The 25,494-nt window shown below is 45.6% G+C and overlaps 1 long non-coding RNA gene across 1 annotated transcript in view; it reads left to right on the forward strand.

Annotated features, from left to right (window-relative positions):
• Nucleotides 1–23,508, forward strand: part of LOC114017739 (uncharacterized) — a 68,711-nt gene extending 45,203 nt beyond the window's left edge. Inside the window, exon 4 of the long non-coding RNA XR_003562978.2 lies at nt 20,922–23,508. This is a non-coding gene — a long non-coding RNA (uncharacterized LOC114017739). The remainder of the gene's footprint in view (nt 1–20,921) is intronic.
• The last annotated feature ends 1,986 nt before the right edge of the window (nt 23,509–25,494 follow it).

Raw genomic sequence — 25,494 nt, forward strand, 5'->3', positions numbered from 1 at the left:
TTTCTGTCCAGCCAACTGTGTTGGCAAGTCAATTTATGAAGGCTAAATTATAAGCAGTAGACCAGAGATGGAAAAATCTTTATTAGATAAAATAGGCAATGCGGGGTACAGTTCTCTGCCTGAGAACTTATCTGATGGCAGGCTGACAGTATTCCTGCCTGGCGGAAATTATTAGTCTTTGAAAGGGGTATGTAGAGAAACACATTAAAAATGGCAGCACAAAAGGCATCTGTCTGCTCATCGGTTATCACAGGTAGCTAACACCGCGCTCTGTGACAGCTGTGGAGGAAACCACCCAGAGCTAGGGATGTGCCAGCCTTTAGGACAAATCACAGAGCATATCTGATGCCAGTGCCACATTCCTTATAGGCAGATGTGATGAATCATAGAACTAGGTATGCAGGGTGACACCGGCATAATTAGTTTTCAAAACTCTCGGAGGTCATGGAGTGTACATATACAGTTTTGTCCAATTAACTAAAACTAGTTTTGTACATTGCATGCCAGGGGTGTTTGTAAGGTTTTGGGGATAAAGACTGGAATGATCACTCTGGTTCAGCAGACTATTAGGCTTTGAAGCGCTGATTCAGCAAGGTACTTCAACACATGCAGAAATTTAAGCATTTGAGAAGTCCTGTTGTTGACAGTGGGACTACTTAGGTGCTTCAAGCTGAATAACTGCTTAAAGGTTTTGCTGAATATGACAACACTGAATAAATGTGGTACTGGTCTAGAGCTTTTAAATGTCATGTCAGGCAGAGCAAACACCATTAACGAACACCAGGTTCCTGTCAAAAGGGTACCCTGCTCCTCCAGGGTGAGGGAAATTTTGAAGTGGTGCTGCTGTGTGGGAGTGAAGTCAGATCTGACTGTAATTCACTGCACATTTACTTTTCCTTGCTGTAGAGACTGCCTCTCATCTCTTCTTTGGTAGCAGCTTTGTATTACTTCTCCTTACTAGAAACAAAACCCAAAAGAGTAGCACACAATCTAAGCTCAAATTCTTGCACTTCTTGCACAGCTTCATTCAAATGAGGGTCCGTCAGCATGTCCAAGATGTATTGATCTGCTGCAGAACCTCAAAGGCTGCAAAATCCAATGACAATTCATTTTTTGTTTCAACAGATTGAGTCAGAAGCCGGGGAGGGGCAGGGGTGGAACATTTCCATGGTTGATATTGCATTCATGAATCCAGCCCTTTGTTCAGCTGGGGGCTCCACGCTGACAAATGCGCTGTTTCCTGAAAGCTGTAACACCTTTGTCACCCGGTGTCCAGGTGCAGGAAGTACAGAACAGACTGGGACAGCCTTTTCTAAAAAGGATTTTTTAAAAATAATTTTATGATTAAGAAAGCAACCCAAAATTTCAAGACATGCTTAAGATCAAAAGGACTCTGGCTCAAGAAAATATCAGAGTTGCTTTTCATCCCACAGCTAGCCATCTTTCTCCACTAATGAAGCCTGGTTGAATCAGCTATTATCTATCCTTTTTCATGGATGCTGCCTTGTTTTTCCTTTCTGAAATCTTCTTTATGGTCAATAAGTCTACTGCAAGCTACAGATTAGGTAGTTGTGTGTATTGAGATACACCATGTCAGCCTTCTCCTTGGCTGTGATCAACAGAAGCCTAGTTCCATGGCACTGGCAATTAGTCAAGAATGATGATACCTTGAATGCTGAGTTCTGACATATTGTTGCATTAGATTATTTTACCCTTGAATTGCCTCAAGACCCAAGCTAACACCCAGTCAGGCTATCAGTTTCATACAGCACTTCCCAGCTTCAGAATCAACAGGAGGTAAGCAGAGGGTGGTAGGGTCCCGTGGAATTTGACAGCTTAGCATTGAAGCACAGTGAAAACCTCTTCGAGCAGAAAAATGTGGGACTTAGCTTGCAATAAAAGTCACTTTTTCAGTGCAGCGTCAGAGCTCAAAAATCGAAGGAAAAATACTCAGGATTGACCTAGTCATTTTTTGAGCAAACAAAAGATTTCTTTGGGGTGTTTTAAATAAGAATGGAGATTAAAAACAAAAGACTAGATCACAAGTCTTAGACATTAGCTTAAGTACTGCTCATAAAACTATAGAGGAAAAGCTGTCCTTCTCTCTTCAGCTTAGTCTGATCATCCGCACTGCAGAAAGCCATTCATCTGACTGTTTCTGATTCAAACCCCATGAGCACTATCCATATCAGCCTACAGAGTACTGAGTCCATGTTAGAGCTCTCCAGCACTTGGACCAACAAGTGAGCGTCCTAATTACTGACTTATAACGTCCTTTTCTTTCTTCAGTTAAAATGGATATTCAAGTGGCTCTGCTGAGAGCAATAGCTCTGTCAGGACATGGAGAGCACATCCCTCTGGACTGCTTGGTGGTTAGGAGCTGCACCTGGCATGGAGAAGAGCCTGGTTATAATTTTTATTCCAAAATATGCAGATAAGGCTTGTATACCTAAGTGTCCCACCTCTTGGATTGTGCTTTATCCCTTGAACCACCATGGATCAAAGGCTACTCCCAAAAAAATAACAAGATGGCTTGAATATACCAAAATTTCAACATTCCCTCTTCATTCTTTTTAATTAGGTCATAACTATTTCTCAAATTCAACTTGAAATGGAAAATGGCTTCCTTTGATCTGAAACTCCATTGTTCTGCAAATACACTTTTTTTTTACAGAAAAAAACAGGCCTACAGAGAAGTAGCTAGGTATGTTTTTACAGCTGTACCTATTAAAGGACTCATTTACAGCCCAAGTAGGATCCAGCACTCAATGAAGTTGACACAAAGCCACTGAATTAAATGGGCCTTGGACAAGCCATGAAACTCCCTGCAGATAGCATACAACTGGATATCAGAAACAGAATATAGCCAATGTTTTATCATGGCAAATAAAATTAAAACCAAATATGTTCTTGTGTTTTGTCACACTACTGTTTTGTCACTTATCTTCTGACCAGCCTTAGAGGAACAGACTCTGTGTTAGGTGTCAGGAAGAGCTGGGCTGTAACTCCACTGCTGATACAGATGTGCTAGGCAGTAGTTATTTAACTGTCATGGCTAGTTGCGACAGTTACAACTTTCTTAAATACCTTCTGTGGAGGAAACTGCGCATGCAGTACTTCTCAGCAAGCAAAGATGCCACCACACAGGGAGGGAAAGGACAGTACCTCACAACAGTCAGAGGAGCACAGCTGGTAAGGAAGGGCTGAGGGCAACCTTCCACCAAGCAGAGAGACTGCCCTCCTGCTCTGCTCCCTGGGCACCCCCTTAGCCACCCTTGGTGGAAGGCGTGGCTGGATGCTTCTGCCAGACAGGGATTATGGAGGCCTTAGTTGTAGTTAAGAAGCTTCAGGATTTGGGGTGTTTTTTTCATTGCTTTGGGGTTTTTTAATTGTAGTGTACTCTGCAGCTGCTCCTGCACTTTGCTTCTCCACCTTTCAGTTGCATATCATACAGGACACTAATCCCTTGGGAGGCTGACAGGCCATCCTCAGTGACTCCTGCTACAGCAGTTATGAAGTAACTGCCCACAGCTTTCCACTGTGGCAGTCAGTTTAAGTCTTTGGCTGTTTCATGGAAGGAGTTGAGTTGTCTCTGTCCACATTGAAGTCTGAGATGAATGACCGTGGGAGGGGAAGGGACAGATGGGGATAATTTCTAGTGCTGACTGAGGTACCCCATGACTCGCCTGTCAACAGTGAGTCTCACACCACCCTTGGAGAATACATGGAGCATTGCTGTTCTGGTCTTAACGGAAAAGAATGTTGCAGCAAAAGGGACCGGTATCACGATCAGGCCCAGACTCTGCAGTGCCTTGTTCCAGCTCCTGTCCCACCTCTGCTAGCAAGGGGCCATCTCCAGAGAAGACATGAGCACTTGGAGCATGCCTGGAATCCCCAGGCGTTTTACATGCCCACTGCACGTCAGGACTTAGGTCTATAGAAATAACAGGGACTCCTTTGTAAAAGGTAGGGGCCTTCAGCACTGCAGAATTGTGTCCCTGTCTGATCTCTGCTTATTTATCTAGCCTGTTTTGAAGGGGGGGTGGGGGCTGCACAAAAAGGAGGTTTCTGGACATATAGATTATGCCAGTATATAAGTCACTGGCTTTGCTAAGCAAAGACTCTCCCCTAAATCCCGTGCTGAATCTCTCATGCTGCCTGAGTCATCAGCTGTGTCACCCCTGAGGGATCTTCCCAGGCAAGGCAGTAAACCACCCAGCTGCTGAGCACCTTCTTGAAGGTATATTTGTTATTGTGCATTTCACATGAATTGCTCAACAGCACCTATTTCTCTCCATTCAGCAGAGACAGTTAGGAAATACTACATATTCTGAGCATACACTCAGGAGTTTGCAGTTTTCATGTCATGGCCCCATTTTGCTTAGGGCACAGGGCACCCTGGAGGCAGAACAAAGGGCATTTGTCCATTCGATCCAGTCTATTTTCCCTTCCTTAATCTCCAGGGATTTGTTCTTTTATTCCCCTCCTCTTCCATGGAAGATCATATGGTTTTTTCAGCGTGATGTTTTTCCAGTGTGAGGATGCTGTCAAGAATACTGTAGTAACTCATTCATGCAACTCTCCTGTCCTAAATCCTTCTTCCACTCATCAAGGAAGAAGAGAACAGAGCCAAGATGGCTCAGCAACATTCAGGCACCTGAACAAATTTTGAATGCATACACTGACCACTGTCCATTTTCTGCCTCAGAGTCATCTACGTCACTTATTTTTTCTTCTAGTAGGATGCCGGGATGTCATATGCCAACACGGCCGTTGTCATTTCGCTGGTCTTGCACAGATACGCTTCTGAGGTACTGTAAGAGTTAAATATTGGAAGCCCTACCTTACAGGACAGCCGGCTCCAGGGGGAGATGATGATCTGCTATGCATGCAGTTGCCATTAGATGTCCCTAGCCCCTTGGTCTTGGAAACGGAGGCAGTCAAGCATGACAGCTGGTCGTTGGTAGCAGAAGATGGAATTGGAAAGTGGTCGTTAATCCTTCTAGTTAGCAAGCAAGGGCTGATAAAAAGTGTCCAACTGCTTGGGAAGGAGCTCTTGGACCGCAAACTAAACTCCTTATAAATAAAGGTCCTCTCTGACCTCTGGTGGACTTGGACTTTCTAAAGGAAGCAGCCTAGTGCTCCAGTGGAAACAGAGGCAGTGGTGGAAAGCGTGTTGAGATCAGGATGCTCCGCGTGTTATAAACATGGGCCTACAGAATTTGCTTCTCAATTGTTGAGAAGGCTGCAGTTATTTTCCTCAGTTGATTTTGCTTATTTAAACAACACAATAGATTTTCCCAGTGATTAATGGTGGGGTTTTTTTCAAAACAGTAAGGCTTACGTTTCCAAAAAGATTTACCAAGCCAAGCAAAGCTAAGCAAAGCCAAGTTTCTATTATCTTAGTTGGGGCTGGAGTAGACCTTTAATATGGATCAGTTTGCTATTTCCATTTTCTATATGAATAAAAAAACAGCCCAGAGCAAAATGAAATGACTTGCCATGGCCGCCATGCAAGTTAATGGCAGAACTGGAATTTAACTAAACATTCATCTGGTCAGTTTGTGTCTTTCTAATATTTTCATGCAGCAGTCACAGAAGAGAATGACATCTGTTCTTTGCTGTAGGCTCACTGAAAGTAATTAGAATGACAATGGGTGTTAAGACTAATGAAGGTCTCAAAAGTACATGGATAGAAAACCTGCAAAGTACTAATTACATTAGTTGTGATCAATTAGAGAAAACTTTCCCCTCCCCCTCTTCTCTGAGCGAAAGAGTCTTGGAGAACTTGACTCATGAACCGTGCCTGGTGCTCAGCGAAACCTCATGGGCCCGAAGCTAACTGGAAGAAACCAAGTAGCAAAACTAGACCAGCTGCAGATGTAAGAATGGCTCCACCACCTCAAAGCAGCAGTCTGTTTCCCCCAGAGCACCCAAAAGTAAAGGCCAGGGTGCAAGTCCATGGCAAAGGTCTGCTCCGTCCCAGAAGGCTGTCCTCCTCCTCCTCCTCTGCCTGCTGCTGGTGCCTGGCTGTGAGAACACTCACAGCGGTGCTGCCCCTGGGCACCCATATTGCATGTGCCTGTACCATTCTCCTGCGCACCCCGGCCCTTACTCACGCGATCGCTGCAGGCACTGGCAACCCTCCTAAGGACAGGACGCCCACAGGCAGGCTCAGGCTGGTCGTGCTGTGTTTAGCCGCATCAAACTTTAAATCACTAGCTGTGAACAGCTGCAGGGCCACATAAATCAATAATAATTTCAAATTTTTCTGATAGTTGCTGAACTTCTTGTAAAAAAGAGTTAATGATGACGATTGAAGCAAATTCTAACTGTTGGAGATTTATGGTCTACACGATGACCTTCCTTTGAAACAGTGTCAGTGTCATTCCCCTTGCTGGCTGGGTGCACACATGCATGCACACTGTCATGCAGCTCTCCCAGCCCATTTCTTTTCTGTTTCTATTTTTTCTCCATCCTGATTTATAAGGATGTGCCCTATCTCCATGTCTCAGGGAACACAGCGGACTTTCAGTAAACATACACAGTGCAATTCCTTTTTTCCCAAGGGTCAAAAGGAAAAGTCTCCTCCCCACAAGATAAACAACCCACCCACCCATTCCCGCAAGCAAATACGCAGGGGAAGAGATGACTGGCTTTGCATTGTGCCCTGTAGGTCTTCAGGCTGCTGCCTTCTGCTGAGGAGAGGTCCATTGGTGAGGACTGTGTCCTAAGAGTGCCATGCCATGGGTCACCCCAGGTAAGGCCTGGGACTCTCAGACCCAGCAGTGCCTGATGCCTGGCTTCTCCCTTACCCCTTGCCAGCGAGGCAGGCATTTTCCACCAGGGTGATTTAACACCCAAGGAGCCAGGCGTTGTGGACAGCATGACCTGATCTGGTTCCTGTTGAACTGGTACCAAATGATTTCTATGGCTGATGGCTGAAATGTCTTTCTAAACTAATAGCATGGCATGGTTTTGATTTAAAAAAAAAAAATAAATCCATTGACCTAGGGACCTTGAAACTTGTCCAATTTGCCTTACAACCTGACCTCAAGACCATTAAAGTCAGTTTAAAGTCCCCCTTTGATTTCATCAAACTTTAGATTGGCCCTCAGCAAATGTTTCAATTAACCTTTGCCAGGTTCCATGTTTGTAATGAAATCTAAATTCATGTTAGTTTTGTGCAGATCGCATTTTTATAACAAATGTTCTTCACTGCCTTATTTTCAATAAAAAAATGTGTTCAGGGCCTACAGACCTTAGGGTACAGGGCCTTAGAAGATAAATGTGGCCACATGAGACCTACATTTTAGAAGGATGCCATAGTAGTGTCAAAACCATGGTGGTTATTTATTAGAAGGTCCCCAAATCACTTTTCACCACAGGACAATCTGCTTATCCCTTCACCGTCTGTACAGAAACAGTCCTGTTATTGGGGAGCAACACTGGGCTCCCTAACTTGGTTACCTGAGGAGGGAGGAAAGAATTACATCACAGTAAGAAAAGCCTATATGGCCAACATACAGGCAACGACACACTCATCCATGCTCAGCCACAGCAAGAAGAAACCACAGGAGAACCAGTTGCCACCAGTCAACTTGCAGAAGACAATTGTCTTCACAACCACTCTTAGGCTGCAACAAACGTGAGGTCATTCATGTTGGTGTAGACCTCTCTCTTGTCTTCCACAGAGGCTGCAGAGATCTCAAATTATCCCACATATGCCACCATGTAAATTAGCAGGGACAGTTGCCATGGATCAGCAGGCACCTGATAATTTCTTACCGAGCAGTTAAGTTCTTCATGTGTTCAAACCTGCAATCTCCCTTGGGACTGAAAGGTGCTTTACAATGTTTTGGAGTGTGCCAGGCCTTCTGCCTAGCACTCAAATGCTGTTTACCTCTTTTTAACTCCCTTTTATTGTTATTTATTTTTAAGAGTATGGTCAGAATTGCAGTTCCTGATGCCTTTTATTAACTGGCAATTTTTGTTATTCACCTGCTGATTGGAGTGATTATTTCAGAATATCCTTAGCACTTGTCCCACTCTTCACTCCAGTTTGAGGCCTATTGTTTTTGGGGCTGCTCATTTCTGGAACAGGTCTGTGCTTGGGAGTATCTCCAAGTAGGGATAAATCACTTTCAGATGGGCTGTGAAAATTCTTCCTTCAAAACACTAATATTAGTCAGGCTCCAGCCCTTATCTTTTATATTGCAGATGCTTGTCTCCCTCATCCCACCAGAAATGTTTAAAACTAAACCAGAACCAAGAGAGCCTAAATTAGCTTTCAAGGACACAAGCTCTACATCATACTCACTTCCATTCAATTTTGTTTACATTCTCAACAGTGTTGGCTCGACAATATCCCTGATTCCTGTCCAGTGCTTACTCAAGATCAGTCTCCAAAGCACATCTGATGACAAGTTGGGTTTCCCATTTGTATCCCACAAAGGGCCATGATGAGAAGGTGGTAACCGGCTTTGATGTCTTCTAGAATAAAACCTTGCACAAGCAGAAGCCACAGGACATGCCAGCCTCACCATATCTGAACAGAAAGTCAGGCTGGATAGCACACGGCATATGGGAAACCTGGAGATGTTGATTTAGTGCAAGTCTAGCTTCCACAGCAACCAGCAGCAGTGTCACATCCTTGGGGTATATTATCCCAAGGAATCTTCTGCTGATGTGATGCTCAGACCTTACTATCACACAGGAGTCTTCTGAGAGTTAAAGCAGTGTGGCACTCCAGTTGACATTGTCACCCTTCTGTTTTGTGTGCCATTTCAGTCCTGTGTGCTGTGTCCAGTGTGGGTTTCCACAGAATTAATAGTACATGCTAATAGTTAAATGATGATGGTCTGCATGTTCTGCAGAAGGATGACTGAACACATTGGAGTCTCTTATTGAGCTGCAGTTTGGATGCTTTTCTGATAGTCAACTGCATATCCTGAATTAACACAGATAAGCTCAGCTGAATTATAATTCCTTTCACACAGGGTTTAAAGCCCCATTTCTTGAGGAGCTAGACAAATGTGTACCAAAAATCCAAGTCTTATCCCAAAGTATAAGCTATCTTGGCTAGTATCACACTGCAAAAGACAGATTTAGGAAATGTATGGTATTATTTACAAACTCCAAAATATTGTGTTGTGTTAGAGAAGTTCTTCCAAGAAAAGAATGGACTTGACATAAGACAAATCCTTATGTCTGACTCAGGGTGGTTAAAACAACAACAAAAAACCCCTATAAAGCAATAATTAGAAGGACAAGCAGGAACAGAGAGCACAAGTAAACGCAAAACATACAGAGCCTTGGAAAATACAAGAGAGCAGAAAAAGCCTATAAATACTTATGTCAATAAAGCAAGCCACTGGCCCTCATTTAATTAGCAATTTTTATTAACAGTGGTTTGTTGACTCTTGTAATGTTTACCTAGGGCCTGCATAAAAAGCATTACAATCAGGAGATAGTGGCATTTTAATCCCTCTATTCCCGGTGTGGAAATGAAAGCGCTAAACTGGTCATTTGTGTCCATCAATAGACGAGGAGCACAGAGATCACTAGTCTTTGTATTTTCTTTGGTGGGCAGGATGCAGCCGCGTATACCCATGGACCTAGCTGAGCTGCAGTTCGCAGAGAGGCAGGAGGTAAAATGACTTTGGCTGATGTTGTTTCATCTGTTGCACATGGATTCATAAGACCACAGCTAGAAAAGCAACTGCCGGTTCACAAATACTCCTCTTCCCACTGGTGGTGTATCAGGATGTGAGCCCAAGGTCACTTTTTTTTTTTTCAGTATTTTAACTCAAAACCCAGTAATTTGAAATCGAAAGTCTAGTCTACATCTAAAATGTAGAATTCCATTCCAGCAAAGCAAATTCACTGGAGATTTTGGGTTGGAGGTGGGGGGCAGGACCCACCTCACCAGTTTATTTACCACAGTGCTGAGTACTGGAGTTATCCTCCTCTCTCTGTTAGCAAAACAGGAAACAAGGCAGTCTTTGATTTTTCTTAGGGTTTTTTTTCCCTCCAGAAGATCCTCTCTAGAATTCAGAAAACATTGCTCTGTGCCCCATTTCTGCTTCCCTGAGGTCAAGCAGAGACTAAGCTAGATCTAGAAATGGCTTAAAAGGATCAAAATGAAGTGTTAGTTAGGGCTGTTTATCATAGAACGGTTTGGGTTGGAAGTGACCTTAAAAACCATCTAGTTCCACCCCGCTGCCAGGGGCAGGGACACCTTCCACCAGAACAGGTTGCTGACAGCCCCATCCAGCCTGGCCTTGAGCGCTGCCAGGGATGGGGCACCCACAGCTGCTCTGGGCAGCCTGTGCCAGTGTCTCACCACCCTCACAGTGAAGAATATTTTCCCTATACCTAATCTAAATCTACCCTCTTCCAGTTTAAAGCCACCTCCCCTTGTCCTGTCACTACATGCCCTTGTACAAAGTCCCTCCCCAGCTTTCCTGTAGCCCCTTCAGGCACTGGGAGGCTGCTGTGAGGTGTCCCCGGAGCCCTCTCTTCTCCAGGCTGAACAACCCCACCTCTCTCAGCCTGTCTTCATAGGAGAGTTGCTGCAGCCCTCTGATCACCTTCCTGGCCCTCCTCTGGACTTGCTCCAACAGGTCCATGTCCTTAAGAGTGACCCTAAAGAATCAGTGCTGAAGCCTGCTGGACCATCTCCACTCTTCCTTGCTGCCCTGTGCCTGTCCAGAAAAGCCTGCGCTGCCAGGGGCAGCTCCCTGCTGGGGACACTGGCGCTAGGGACAGAGAAGGCTTCCCCTACATCCCCACTGTTCCACGTGAGCCCTGTAGGAGAAGCCAGCAGGAGCAACGTGGCTGGCTGGTGTAGGTAGGGGCCAGGATATTGTCTGCAAACCTGGCCTAGACCCATCAGTGGGTTGTCCCCATCGCTGCTGGACCTGCAGCCCGCTGCATGGACTCGAGGTATTTGTGCAGGGAAGGCTGGGGTAGCAGGAACGCAACCTGCCTAGGTTACATTACATACAACCCCTAATTAGTCAGATATTTCCAAGTCAGACGCCGGTGACTAAATGGGTGTGGACTGAAATCCTCTTCCCAGTAGTCGGCCAGGCTCCAAGGAGGCTGGCGTGCAGCCGTGACAGGGTAAGGCAGCCGGGCAGCCGACTGACACATCGTGGGGTGTCTCTTGTGCCTGCTCCGTCCCTGCTCGCTCTGTCACCCCACAGCATGCAGAGGTCGGGCTTTCCAGCCGAGTCCAGCCAGGACACCCCAGCATCTGCTGGGCTGGGGCCATCGGCAGAAGCAGAGCAGCTGCTGGCCTCACCTGGGGACACGCTCACAGCCCAGCGTGCCCTCAGCCCACCCTGAGCAGGCATGCATCCTGCCCCTCTACACAAGGTCACCCTCCGGTTGATGCAGACACCTTTCTGCTTCCTCAAGTAGCAAAACTAACAACTATCCCACCTCAGCTGCTGCATCTGGCAGTAAAAAAAAAAAAAAACACCTGAACTTTTTAACTTTTTTTCCAGCTTACATTTTCCTCAAAAATGAAGGAGGCTGAGCTGCACCATGCTGCCAAAGCAGGCATCAGGATCTCTGGCTTTCTGCCTCTGTGGCTGCGCAGGGTGTGAAGCATACCTGAGGGCTGATGGCATTAATGACCTTTATCTCCAGGAGAGGAGAGGAGGGATAACTCACAAGTGGCTTTAATGGGTGAACATAAATATAACGGGAGACTCGCAATCACATAATTATCTATCTAATCCATCCATCTGTTGTACACACACTGTATTGATTGCACACACACACACACACATAACATATATCTGCAATATGTATATATATTTGCAAAACACTTAACAAATCATCCACAGACTGGAAGATTTATCCTACTTGTCACGACTGTTAAGGCTGCCATTATAGCTATTCTTTTCCAGCGTGCCTTTCTTCAGTGTGGCACTTTTATTCTGGCATTTAAACATTGTGTTTCAGCAAAGTTTGAAAGGAAAAATATGAAGAGATCTTGTTCAACCACTTTTAGGTTCAGTAAAAATGAAAAATTACTTTCCCCACATTTTTGTGTTAATAACAAACTCCTCTACTCAGCCTGACTGATGATGAGACAATTTACCTGGGAGGCATTGCAATTCTCTCAGCAAAACAAAGCAAGAAACTTCGGTAACTCTCCTTGGTCCTCACTGCCTCAGGGGAAGGGAAGGGGGAAAAAAAGCAAATAAGAATTATCTCCTTCCCAGGGAAGGTGGGGGAAGGGGGAAAGTATGCAGAAGAAAAAAACCCTACCTTTATATGTGGGTCTCTCAGCATTATTTGTGAATATTTGCCATGACTGAAGCTTTTTCCTTCTTTCTTCTTAATAAGAAAAAATGTGGGGAGGGGTTTTGTCTTGTTCCTTTATAAGAAGTGAGCTGCTTCATTGCAGACAAGGATGCCATTGCTCTGCTAATCCAGCACTGCAGAGCAGCATTTCCAGACAAACAGGAGAGCTGTGAGGGTATGATGACACTTACCCAAGGCATGACCCACACAACAGCATTCAGCTGCTCCCTCAATAACTCTCCTCAAGAAATAAACAGGATTTTTGACCCCATTCTCTCCCTCTGGCACAAACAAGCAACAAAATAAAGGCCCTAAACTCAAAATTTGAGGTCACATAGTTTTAAAAAGTTAGGCTATATATAAAATGAAAGAAACACTATTGCATTGTATTTTGCTTCTGTTATCAATGAAATGTGTGGAGGTAGGGAAGCTTTTAAAGGCATACAGCACCTGTGGGGTGCTGCTCTCTGCCCTACCTTGTGCAGGAGCTCAGAGGGATGCTCAGGCAGTCTGGCTGAAGAGCTTCAGATACAAAAGGTGTAAATGAACACACCTGAAAGCACTACAGGTGTGCCCATGGCCAAGATAACGTTGTCCTAGAGCCTTAACTCTTGCGCTTTCTGGCTTAAAGCTTGCAAGTTAATAGCATGGACCTAACAACCCTATTATCATAGTGTTTGGCAGGGCAGGGCAAGGAAGAGAAGGGAAGGAAAGGAAAATGAAGAAAAGTAAAGGAAGCAGGAAAGAGGGCTCAATGAATGGTAAGAGTAAATAGGCTTTATTACAAAAGGATATGAAAGCCACCTGCACATGGAGCCAAGGTATGGAGTGCTTCTGAAACCAGTCTTGGCCTAAACACCCCAAAACCCTGTGGGTGGCAGCACACCCAGGAAAGCAGAACTCTGATGTGTAACCACAGCCCACTGTGCTCTGGCAGCAGCACGGGGCTGGCACCCTTAGCAGTGGCCTCTGCAGTGGAGGTGAGGTTAGCTACCATGGGGCTCTTTTGTTGAAGACAAATCTGACTTTTTTTGTTCTGTAACAGACCCTGACCCTCATCCTCCATTTGCCACAACACCCCTCTCCTGTAGCCAAAAGCCAGATAAGCCAAGGCAATACCTGTAAGGCAGGAGCTGTTGAGCCGAAGTTCGCTGAGGCTGAGCAGATATTTCTGAGTGGGATCACTGCATGCATGTCTTGCACTTGTACTCCTCCCTCTGCAGCTGTGGCCAGCTGCTGGTGGAGACAAGACGGCATGGCAGAATAGACTAGACTAGACTGGAATATTTCAGTTGGAATGGACCTACAATGATCATTTAATGCCTGACCAATTCAGATGGATCTTTGATCTGTCCTGACACAATGGGTCTTGTTTTCTTCTAAGTCACTCTCTGTTTAGGCATATTATGGCACAGAAGGTGCCTGCCCATTGTTTTTTAATTCCATTTGAAAGCTGTGAAATTTCCTAAACGCTTACCTGGGAAAAACACAGCGATGGTACGTACCACTGCAGCCCCATGTGCCAGGAAGCTGCCTGCATGGCTGTGTTGGTGGAGATCAGTGACCAGGAGGCTGGACTTCATGCCAGGCTGCAGGTGCTGGGAGCAAGGGTGGGGAAGAAGAGGTCTGGGGGCTTTGAAGGCAGTGTGATATTGGTGCAGAAGCTATGTGAGAGGTGAAGGTGGATTGGTAGTGAATTCAGGCTTTGCTGGCGATTGCTAGATTTTGAAGGATTGTCCTGATAAGAAAGGTGTTCCTGTAAGCAGGAACAGCTTGGATATTTTTTCAATTTTTTTTTATAATTGGACTTTCCTGGGTAAGGTATATGTCCATCTTTCTGAGGTGTAAATTAGTCTCAGCTGATGATTTAGACCCACTGATGGTCCATTCACATATCCTTTTGTTCCTTACTAACTTGTTTATGGCTTGAGTTATATTTTCCCCCAGAGCTCCCGATGAGGCCTGGCAGGCTGTGGGATTTGCTGGAATACAGCCATTTCTCAGGCAGCCACAGCCAGAGGCTGAAGGCCCTGTGCCGAAACACCATAGCCGAGGTGTGATGATCACACAGTTTAGCATGGGTGGATGGGATGGAGTCTGGTCCTGGGGCTGGAATGGGCTGGGATAGTGGGAAGGAGGGCCAGAACTGGTCCCACCTGTGATGCTGCGTGCTGTAGCCATGACACTCCAGGGTTAGAGGCAGCTGCCCCAAAAGCTGGCATCACCTGGTTGTCTCTGCCACAACAGCAGCGGCATCGAGGAGAGTGCAAGTCTCTTCACGCCACTTGGCTACTGAACCACAGCCCTCTTCTGAAACGGCACTCCCTCCCCGCCGGGGCTGCGGGGGGGTGGTCAGCCCTGCCAGCCCTGCCAGCCCAGGCACCACGCAGCAGCAGCTCCCGAGGGGCAACAGCCACCAGGGATGGAGCAGGGAGAGGCAGGAGCTGGGGAGACAAAGCAGCACCTCCCGGTTCTGGGGCTCCCTGCTGCACAGGCAGCAAGGTCCCTGAGCATGCAGGAGCCTGGTACCAGCAGCCCCCCTCCCTGGCTGCAGGATTCAGGACTGCCCAGCAGCCCGTCTTGCATGCCTTGGTGCTGGCCACGTACATAATCCCAAGGCAAGAGCCGCGCTTGAACTGCATGTGAACCGTAAATCCCCGCTCCTAAGGCTGAGGGCAGTTCCCGCTGGCACGCCTGCTGCGGCGGCTCAGCCTGGTCCCAAGCACTGCCGCCCAGAGCAGCCGTCTCATTTAAATTGCTTTATAAATGGGCCAAGGAACTCTGGCTCCAGCCTTCATCTCAGTAATAAATACACAATAAAGCAGCCTCCGTGGCTGAGGGAGGCCAAACGATTAACACTTCCAAAACAGGGAGGATGCTCTTACTGAAAAAAAGGTCGGCTTTTGTACTGGTTTAGCCCTTTTCTGCCCCTTCTAAGGATCCCTCCTGGAGGAGATGAAGTAGACGCTATGTTTAGCCAGCTGTATACCCAGATGGTCACAACACTTATGATCACCATCCCCTAGGAATACTTGTATTAAGTCTTCTTCGGATTTCATACTCTTGGGATTTAAAACAAACAAACAAACAAACAAAAACAAACAAACAAACAAAACCCCAAACTCTCTAGAATTAATGGTTTAGCACTTCTGCATTTGATTACTGTATTAAGAAAGAAGCCAGGACCCAACAGGTTTTTGTAGCCACCTCCAAACATGAGACGTCACACAGAACTATGACTTCTTAATGAAAAGCTGCAAAGTATATAATTGAGAATGAGGTAGAACATGCTGACATGCCAGAATGGACATTTGAACCCTGTTATACCAGTATGTCCACATGGGTTAAAGTCTATACTCACCAGTCAGGCAAGAAGCTCTTCTTGCACGGACAAGAAGAGTCAGTGAACAGTTTTCAGCCTCCTGTTAAGCTGTGCACATGGGAATAAATGTATGCTCTATTTGGCTTGCAAATTTTACATCACCTATTGCATTTCCACTCACTGCTTTCTTTGGGGAGAAAGAAAAGAAAGCAAGGAAAGAAAAGAAAGCAACAAACAAGAGAAATCAATGAACCATGGCAGAGCACTCTGCTGCACACACACTTCACACCTGCCTTGGGAGAAGGCAGGGAAAGGCGGGGGGGATGAGGGGATGAATGAAGGCAATGACACACACCTCAGTTAAGGAATGTGCTGGGAGACAAGAGCAATGACAGTAACGTAAAAACTCTTCAAGGAAACCATTTGGAGGGGTATGTAAGTTTTAAAAGTAAACTTGCACTTTCCCGGTACATCCCAGTGGAGGATCGTGAAGTGCTTGGCAAGCGATGTAAACCTGCAGCGCTGCCCTGCCATTACCAAACTCCTGTCTGATGATGTGCCCATTTTACAGGGACACTGAGGCACAGAGAGGTTATCCAGTTTTTGCAAGGAGAAATTAACTTACATTAGAGAAAGATAGATAACACCTGTAATTGCAGAGATTTGACCTTGATGGTCAGGAGGCTCTTGCCCTAAGACTTACATTTCTACTTATTATTGCAGTGTTGGAAAAGACAAGAATAGACCAACAAAGGATCTGCAAAACATCCACCCCACACACCAGGTTCACCAGCAGCTCCCTGCAACCCATTACAAACTGTAGTAAATGATCTGCAGCCGTAAGTGTTATATTCCATAAAAAGAAGCTGGAAAGGGCATGACTGGTGGTCTGGGTCCTTGTGGTGGCAAGGAATGTACAAAATGGCTGAAACAGAAATGAAGACTGCTACCAGCATAGTGCCTGGTCCAGTGAGGTCTGAGTACTGCAAGTAAAGCTTTCCAGAGGTGTCCTGCATGGAGAGCATGGGGAATTAAATCCGTGCTTCCCCAAAGCTATAGCAGCCCACACAACACACCACAGGCAAAACCAGCTGTTCCTGGCCTGGGCCAGTGTCAGAAAAAAGGGAGCATTGCTCTCCACCTCATGTTTGGTAGTTGCTACAGGACTGCTTGAGCTTGGGTGCAACCGTCCCTCAGCCCCAAAAGGCTGCTCTGGCAGCTGGGAACAACAAGGCTGCAGCAATGTCCTGGCCGTGGCCGTTATTCCCTGCCATGGCCCTTGTTGGGACGCCACAGGGGGCTTGGGAGAGTATAAGCATGTGATTCCTGCACAGCCGCTCCGTTGTCACCTGCCTGGTGAAAAGGCTTCACTGCTGCTCTCTGCTCCTGCAGCGCTGCAGGGAGCCACAGCAAACCAATAACCGAGGCCCCTGGCGTTATCCTCCTACCACACACAGGATTCCTGTCTCTAAAATGGAGCAGGGATGAGATTAGCATCTTCTCCCTCCCTTGCTATGCCAGCTTTTGACAAACAGGGAGATGGGGGAGCAGAAAATGGTGTGCAGGTAGAGCTGTAAGTTTTGATAGAAATTGTCATCAGCCTGATAGCAGAAGCGTCGGGTGGGGACAAGGTGGCTGTGACCTGCTGCGAGCCACTGGCTGGAGGAGGGGGTGGCAGAGGAGCACAACACAGTGCAAAGGGGCTTTAGCTCAGCACAGCCCGCAGAGCAAATGGGGATAACAAACCTCTGCCTCTGCCTGCACCCCAACATTGTAACACATAAACCCCTACAAACCCGTGTCATGTGGCTGATCCTACTGAAATCACTTCCGCAGCCTGCAGTATCAGGCACGTACTTTAAGCCCATTTAATGTATCATTCAGTAACAAATTAGGTAATTTTTACTTGTCTTTTAGAAGACACATTTTTTCATTATATATGCACCAAGTAGAGGCTAAAGATCCAGAAACTACGGCTATGGAGTTTTGGCGTTCCCTCTCATCAGTTTGGTTAATTGCTCATTTCATTTACTAGCTGGGCTTTAACTTTCCTATGGATCACTTGGCTCTTGAAATTCCGTAAGTACTGAAAGTCAGCAAATTTTGGAAAGTGTTCTCTGGAGGAAAGTCCTGGAACTCTTACAACAGGCATAATTTTCATTTGTGCAGGTTTAGTGCTCTCACAGAATAAATAAGCATTAACTATCCCACAACTGCGCCAAAATGCAGTGGGTTTGTAGCCTGCCGTGTGTTGTGCTAGAAGGCTAAGCATTTTACCTTGTAGGCTAAATGCCTCCGTGAACAGAAATTGCAATCGTTACTCAGGAGATACTTTCCAGCTGAAACCTCACCCAAGAATAGCTATGTCTGAATTTAATACGCGTAATACCAAGACAGTGGTATTTGCATTTAAACGCTAACTTTTGTGCAAGGGGAATCATAAGGGACAAAGGTAAATTTTTGATTAACCTTTCTAGCCACTGGGTGCCACTAGTGATTTGTTAGGATAACAGAATAGCAGCAATCTTGCAACTTCAGGGGAGCAATTCACATGTAAACCATTGCAATAAACTATTAATACACAAGAAGTTCACCCTCAACCTCTTCAATTTATTTAAAAAGCATCCAGCCTGCATGTCTCTGATTTCCCTCTATTCTAATTCTCAGTGACTGTATTTCAGTGTCAGGGTATCGTTTAAGGTGCTGATTTACAGGCTGTGTACCTTAGAAAGCCTGATGAAGCAAGCAAAGCTCTCAAGCTCATGCTTCCCTTCACAGCAACTGAGTAGTGCCTTTGTAATCAGTGAAACTGCCCACATGCTTACAGCTAAGCATATATTTGACTGGATTAGTGCATAAAGTGACTGGAACTGAAGACATGGTCAGCAAAGAAGCCCTCCAAGCTATTGCCTTTGCTGCTGGTAATCTTCCCCAGATTCATCTTTTGCAATGCAGCTGCAGTTCTGTGCCCTCACATAAGACACACAGAACTACTGTTACTAATTCCTAGCAGGGGACAGGATCAGACCCCCGGTTTTAATGGTCTGCTTTTCATCTTTGTAACCCCCATCCCATCTCTCACTCTGCTTTTCACTTCAAAATTTCCTCACCTGCCTCCCCCTCCTCTATCTTTATTGTTCTGATGTTCCCTGCCATGATTTCTCCAAAGGCAGGATGGCGAAGCGGTTCAGCTCAAACGCTCCATTTCCACAAACAGGCATATACAGATTGAAGTATGCATACAAGTTTACACTACACCTGAAAACATACAGGGAAAAATAAACCGCTGGGATCTAATTGAACGCTGTACCTACAGAGAGGTCTCCACTGTTTTGTTTTTTTTTAATTCCATTTAAATTATTTAAATTAAATTAATTACTTTAAATTCTGTGTAGAGACAAGTCTGAAATAGCCAGGAATCTGCAGGTACACATTAAACCCCTACAAGCCAGGTTTAAATCGAAGCTGGACCCTTGAGTAAGAACCCTGACAGAGGAACAGGTTGCTGAGGAGAGTAATGAGTTACCACGTGTCAGCTGCATCAGGATAATTTGCTGGTTGCAAATGCCCTTAGCCAGTGGTACCTGCAGTGACTACGATGCACCCCCTGCGTCTGCCAGCCCTGCTTCTCACATCTCCAGGGTGACAGCAGGCATGCAGGCATTGTATTAGACTGGCTGATGTCCTGTAGATCCACCCGCCAGTACATCTTGTGATAAAAGCGCCCACAGACCCCCGTTCACCTTCTTCCTTTCATCCAGTGCCAGGCATATCTGAAGTCCACGGATGGCTCTGCTCACCCTTCCTGCGGCCCCCCTCCCCTTCCCACTGCTGCTCCAGCCGCAGGGGCTGGCTGCTCCCACGCTCCCATTTGTATGTCACTCACGCGGCTCTCCCCACTTAGAGCCGTCTTCTGTTTCCTGCTGCCAAGAACCATCTCTATTTGAGACTCCCTTTCAAACCCATGATTACCAGAAGCCTTCCTCTCATCTCATCTCCCTTCAGCTCTTCCTTACTATTCGCTTCTTGGTCCACATTTTATTTTTGCCTGCGAGTGCATGCTGTGGGGCAGGGAAGCCCCATATGTGCTCACTGCATTGCAGAAGTGATGTGACAGCACACTCCTCACCACACAGAAGTGGCCTGGAGAAAAGGGAACCTTGTCATCTGAAGACAGGCAGGACAGCACCGTGACAAGTTTTTATTATCCCTGATTCTGCAGTCAGGAATACTCCCATGTCTTCTTCCCACTGGTGAGACAGCCTCCTCAGGGAGGAGAGGAGAACAGGAGCAGGGGTGTCACACAGCTGCCTGTGTCTCTGCTGATCTATGGGGCCACCTTCTAGCATAGGTTGGGGACCAGGCTCAGAGCAGTTTGGTGTGGCAGGCTACAGAGGAGCATACTGACAGGAAGCTGTGGGTGCAGAGACTGCACAACCGAGCCAAAAAGTTTAAACCAGAGTTTCATTTTCAAGTAGCTGTGCTGGGTAAGTGGGGCGAGGACGCAGATGCGGAGCATGCATGGCTAAGGTCAAGTCCATGGGTCATGTTCAACTGCTTATACTCAGCAGGACCCCTTTTTTAATTAATTAAGGTTTTTCTCCTTCAGACATTTAAAAATTACCCAAACGGTTCCTCCAAGCTACAGGTTTCACACGAGAGAAGGGTTGCAAGAAATCACCATTTAATTAAATAAACATCTCTTTGGCCGATGACCCTTCTCCAAACTTGGAACCTCCTTGCCATCATTAGAGCCCCACATAAACTGTAGCAGTTAGCAGTCTGCTTCGGGATTACAGTGTTCCTAGCAAGAGAAATTGCTCCTGAGATCATTTAACCTCCCCGGGGAGATGACAGGAAGGAATTAATCTTCCGCTGCTAATCCGCCCTGTGCTGCTGGATCAAAAATTGGCATCGATGGGGGTGCCTGCGTAGGGGAGCCTGCAGTGGCATTTAGCATTCATATATACTCCCTCCCACCTCCTCCCCAAGCACAGCTGAGGAATCAGGGGGCAGCTATTTCAGGAAGTCTACGTAACGTACTATTAAACCATTTGTACTGGCTGGGAAGGAGGTTTGGTTTCTGGCGTTACTCTCCGGTCCTATCTATGTCAGCAAGGTGAATGCTACTGAAAAGCTTTCACTTCAGTCCCAGGAATCAGACTCCTCATTAGTTTTGCTGCTATTTGCCATCTTTTTTTAAAAAAAATTTCTGTTTATTAGTGGTTTATATATATTACTCACCAATGCCCAGATATATCTGTGTTTTTTTCCCTAGAGTGCTTGGAAGAAATAAAATGCACGACCCTATGCCCAATGAGAGCGTGTGTATCAGAAGCACCTCTGCAGCTGTCTTGGAAATATCCCTTTTTTTTTTTTTCCTGGTGAGCACAGTAGATCCAAGGAACAATTCAGTATATTTGTGAACAATCTGCAAGCAGAGAGGCGGTTCCAGATTATAGTGCTGAGGTGAGACCAGTCCTGGAACAGGGACAATACCTTGGGATACAGCACCCAACCATACAGCATGAATAGCAAGTAGCAAATGCCCTTAGCGACTGGCTTGTGGAAAAAAATTAATTTGCTAAAGAGCATTGGTATTAAGTCGCCTTGAAGAGTTGTAAATCACAAAGGGAAACCTGCTCCTGCAGTCTGTGAACAGGGACAGACTATTACAGTGGATCAGACTATTACTAGCTAGTATGAACTTAATAGGAAGAGCTCAGAAAATAGTAGGCTTATCCAGAGGCAAAGCTCCTGCTGAAGTTGGCAGAGGCAGGATGGGACCCAACAGGCAGATTTTCCACTGTAGAGGACAGCTGCCCATTTCCTCCTCTCCAGCACTCCAGTTTTCAACCCAGGTCCAGCTGCCTCAGTTGGAACCTTGGCTCCCAGAGCTCCAGCCTCCCCAGGCAGTGGGACTGAGGGGTGGGAGCAGGGTGCCCAGCCCAGGCCCTGTCCCTGGCACGGAAGACGCTGTGGATAGGTAAGCCAAGCCCAGAGCAGGACAAAGCTGCAAGTGCTCTCAGGAAGGCTCTCACCAGCTGGAGGAGGGGGCTGCCCAGTGTGGGAGCAAAGTCAGTCCCTTCTATTGCTAAAACCAACCCGGACACAGGTGCTTTTTGCCCTGACTGATTCAAACACTTGCACAGAGCAGGTTTTCTTTTCACTAGCACACTACCACGTGGGATTCGCAACAAGGAGGTATGAGGGATAACAGCCCATCTCTCACACTCGACAGAGCCTGCAGGCTTCTCTTGCTGCTTTCAAGTTTCCCCTGCATTAATCCCCACAATAACACACAATCACCAGGAAAACCTTGGGAAATAGGGGGCAGGGGGATGTGGATACTTTTCAGAGAGAAAGGTATAAAAGGAAGCAAAGAACATCACAGTGGAAAAACATAGGTTGTCTGCTATTCCATTTTTTTGTTGAATGGTGCTGAGAAGAGAAAACGATCTTTCTGTACCTGTCAGGAAAGGAAGAAACATGTTCCACTTCTCTCTCCAAAAAAAAAAAAAAAAAAAAAAAAGTCCAGTGAAACAAAAGGGATATTATTTCTCTGACTTAGAGAAGCAAAGCAGTCTTCAGGGGTCTGTGAAGGTTTGTGAAGGTGCCCTTGCAGTTATTGTCCTAAACACTGAAGAAAGCTTGTTTCCCAAATGTGAAGGGTGGCACAGATGACTCCTTCAAGATGCTTGTCAGTTCTTGGGTATCTCCAGCCACCTAAACATGCCTCCAGTGTCTCTCATCTGCAGTTTTGGAAAGTTTTCTGTAGGTGTCCTGCTGATAGTGCAGCTCTCTGAAGCTGCTCCCCCATCTCTCTGAAGATGTCATTGAGCCTCACCAATGCTGTTCCTGATGTGGCTTGCTCTCACTGTACCTTCCAGATGCTGACGCTGGAGGAAACCAGGGCTCCCTCTGAACAGACTTTTTGTCTTCTCTGCTTCACTGCACGATCCTACAGTTAGCAGCCAAGATATACAGAAACAGACTTGTGGAGTGCATAAACTTTGATGTTCTTTATTTCAGGTCTGGGATCATGGGCTATTGTATTCTAAAACAAATGATAGCTCAGATGACACAAACACAAGTTTCAGCTCACCTAACAAGTATATTTCTAGTTCATCACTTTTCCTGAGCTCTTCTGCATTATGATGCTTTTTTTTTTTTTGTACACTAAGCATTTTCATTCAGGCCAAAATTAATGTTTGAGTGTGTTTAGGGTGACCCTATTCTGCATTTTGTTTCAAGGATAGCACATCTAGGTATGCTGAGGCAAGTCCAAAGAGCCTGCTAATGCATGAGCTGGAGTAATGAGTGCAACAAAACTTAAGCCTGTGACTGAATCCGTGTGGCAGGCAAGCAGGCGCTGGATTGGAGCTGCCGGGTCAATGTGCAGCAATAAATATGTCAGGACACCCAAATGGCTATGTCCCCCCTGTGGGCTGTGGCACTGCACTTCAGCAAGTCCTGGTGCCCAGCCATGGCCTGCCTTGGTTTTGTAGGCACTGATAACATGCACCAAGCACAATACAGTCTGATCTAATATAATTTCACCCAAGGAATCACTCAGGCTAGCGGCTGTAAAAGACATATATTCAACATCACCCTTTGATAGTCAATTCATGTTCCCCATCTAAGACAATATGGTTAAAACCAAACAACCAACCCAGCACAAAACACAAGTAGCTGCAGCAGAATGTATATTTCATTTTTACATTAAAAACTACTTACAGTGATAGATGATAGCACAGCACAATCCAGAAACCAGCTGCCTATATTATGCATTATAACAATATTTATTTTAATTCCAAAGAACTGTAGTTTGAGGACTTTTATTAAAATAGACACTGTAAATGTTATCCTGATAGATTATGTTTTGCTCAAAAGTAACTTTACTTGGATACCTCTGAATTCTGTTTGTCACTTGTTCTTCTCTGAGTTTTTCAGCATGCTGAAAAAAGAAATTATAGAATAAAAATAGAGCTAGCTGTGTATCTGTGGTGAGAATTATCTTCCCTGGCAATAGCACGCAATTGGTCTCCAATTGTAATTACTGTCTTTTTATTCTCTAACAATAGATCTGAAATTGTGTTTTGGGGATATGGGGCTTTCCTTCACAGAGCCTTTACTGTGTGAGTCTCTATGTTAAGGTGCTTTTTCCCTCACCCCCCTTAAACCTTTCCCAATACTAGTAACGTACTGCCTAAGGAAATACCATACACATATATATATAGCATATTGCTATATACAGAGCATATCGCCTAAGCACACAACCCAAGCTGAGGCTGTGCCAACACTGCTGACAGTGCTAACTCCACTGGGAGCAAAGGGAGCCAAGGCAGTGCTACGCACAGCCAGCAGCAGCCATAGCCCTGCGTGCACGGGAGCTTATGCTGGCTCAGAGTGACCTGGCGGTCACAGTACTCTACGGCCATTTCTCTAGAATAGACAAGGGCTCAGCATTTGCAAGCCTCAAAGACCATAAATAAGGGCATTTTGCCGTATTGTTAACCTGCAAGTTTTTTTACTGCTTTTTCCATGCAGAACCAGAGGCAAGGTATCATAGAAAACACAGCTTGGGAGTTACCAGAAAGAAACATGGACAATTTTAATTTCTTGAAAATGAATTTATATTTTTGCATCTTCTTCAATGCATAGTTGCTCTTTTTGGTGGGCAGCATGGCTAAAGTTTAGCATTCACTTCTATTAGAAATTGGGAACAGTGAGTTATTTCTTTAGTGCAGCCCTGTTTATTTGCAAATGCTTGATTCCTAGAATGCAGGAGGAATTAAGCAAAAGGAGACAATTTCTTGGCTTATAGATTCAGCTTTTTTCTGGAAGCACTTTAACCCCAGAGCCCTTTCTCTGAGCATTTTCTCAGTCATGCTACAAGTGATGCTATGCTTACTGCTTGCTGGCTGACTTTCCGGAAGCTGTCCATATGGCTTCTCCTACCTATCATACCTACAGACATCCTCTTCTACCTATTTCCATAGCTACCTATTTCAGCTTAACTGGTCTTTTAAATGAAAGATGGTGGCTACACACTTCATTTTCCCTATAACTGTATCAGCCAGGTTAATGATAAAATTTAAGACTCAATGCTGTGCTGGGGATACTCAAATCAATGATTATCACTTTATTACTGTGACGATTCAGCATCATTCAGCCTGAATCCCTTTCGGAATCACTTCAGAGAGAAGTGGCCACTGCCATATTCTTCACCTAGTCTGTGCTCCCCTCTTCACCAGGATAACTCCTATACACAGCACAGTACCAACATACTCACTGCTCCTTGTTGAGATCTGAGCCCATAGACTGCCATTTCATGGAGAGCTAGGGCAGGACCAGGGTGTCATCTCCTCACCCAGCACTGGAGGAGGCAGGGCCCGCTGTGACAATGGCTGCTTTGCCAGGAGACCCCAAATGTCTCTGTTGCAGGGACTGAGTCTGAGGCAGATGCCTGTGGTGGGACACAATTTTGTCTTGGGTAGTTTGCAGCAAACCAAGCTCAGCCCCAGCACAAAAGCTTTCATCATCTTCAGATTGCTGGCTCCAACAATGAGCATTTCTAAAACTCTCAAGTTGAAAAGGTGTCTAATCTCCCAGTAAATCTAAGAGAATCAGTCTCACCTCAGAAATGAGTTTACTAAAATGTTATGATGTATTTAGTATTGGCATTAAACTGCAGTCAGATTTTACTGGGTGATGCTCAGCAGTGACAAGGCTTTTTCTGCACTTGCATTATTTAAAGGTTAACAGTAGAAAGGTGTATTACTTAAGATATAGGACAGTATATATATGTAAGGTCAATGATTCTTCAAATAGCAAGCCTTGAAAAGGAC

The sequence above is a fragment of the Falco cherrug genome, chromosome 2 (assembly GCF_023634085.1).
Source record: "Falco cherrug isolate bFalChe1 chromosome 2, bFalChe1.pri, whole genome shotgun sequence".
NCBI classification, from domain to species: Eukaryota; Metazoa; Chordata; class Aves; order Falconiformes; family Falconidae; genus Falco; species Falco cherrug.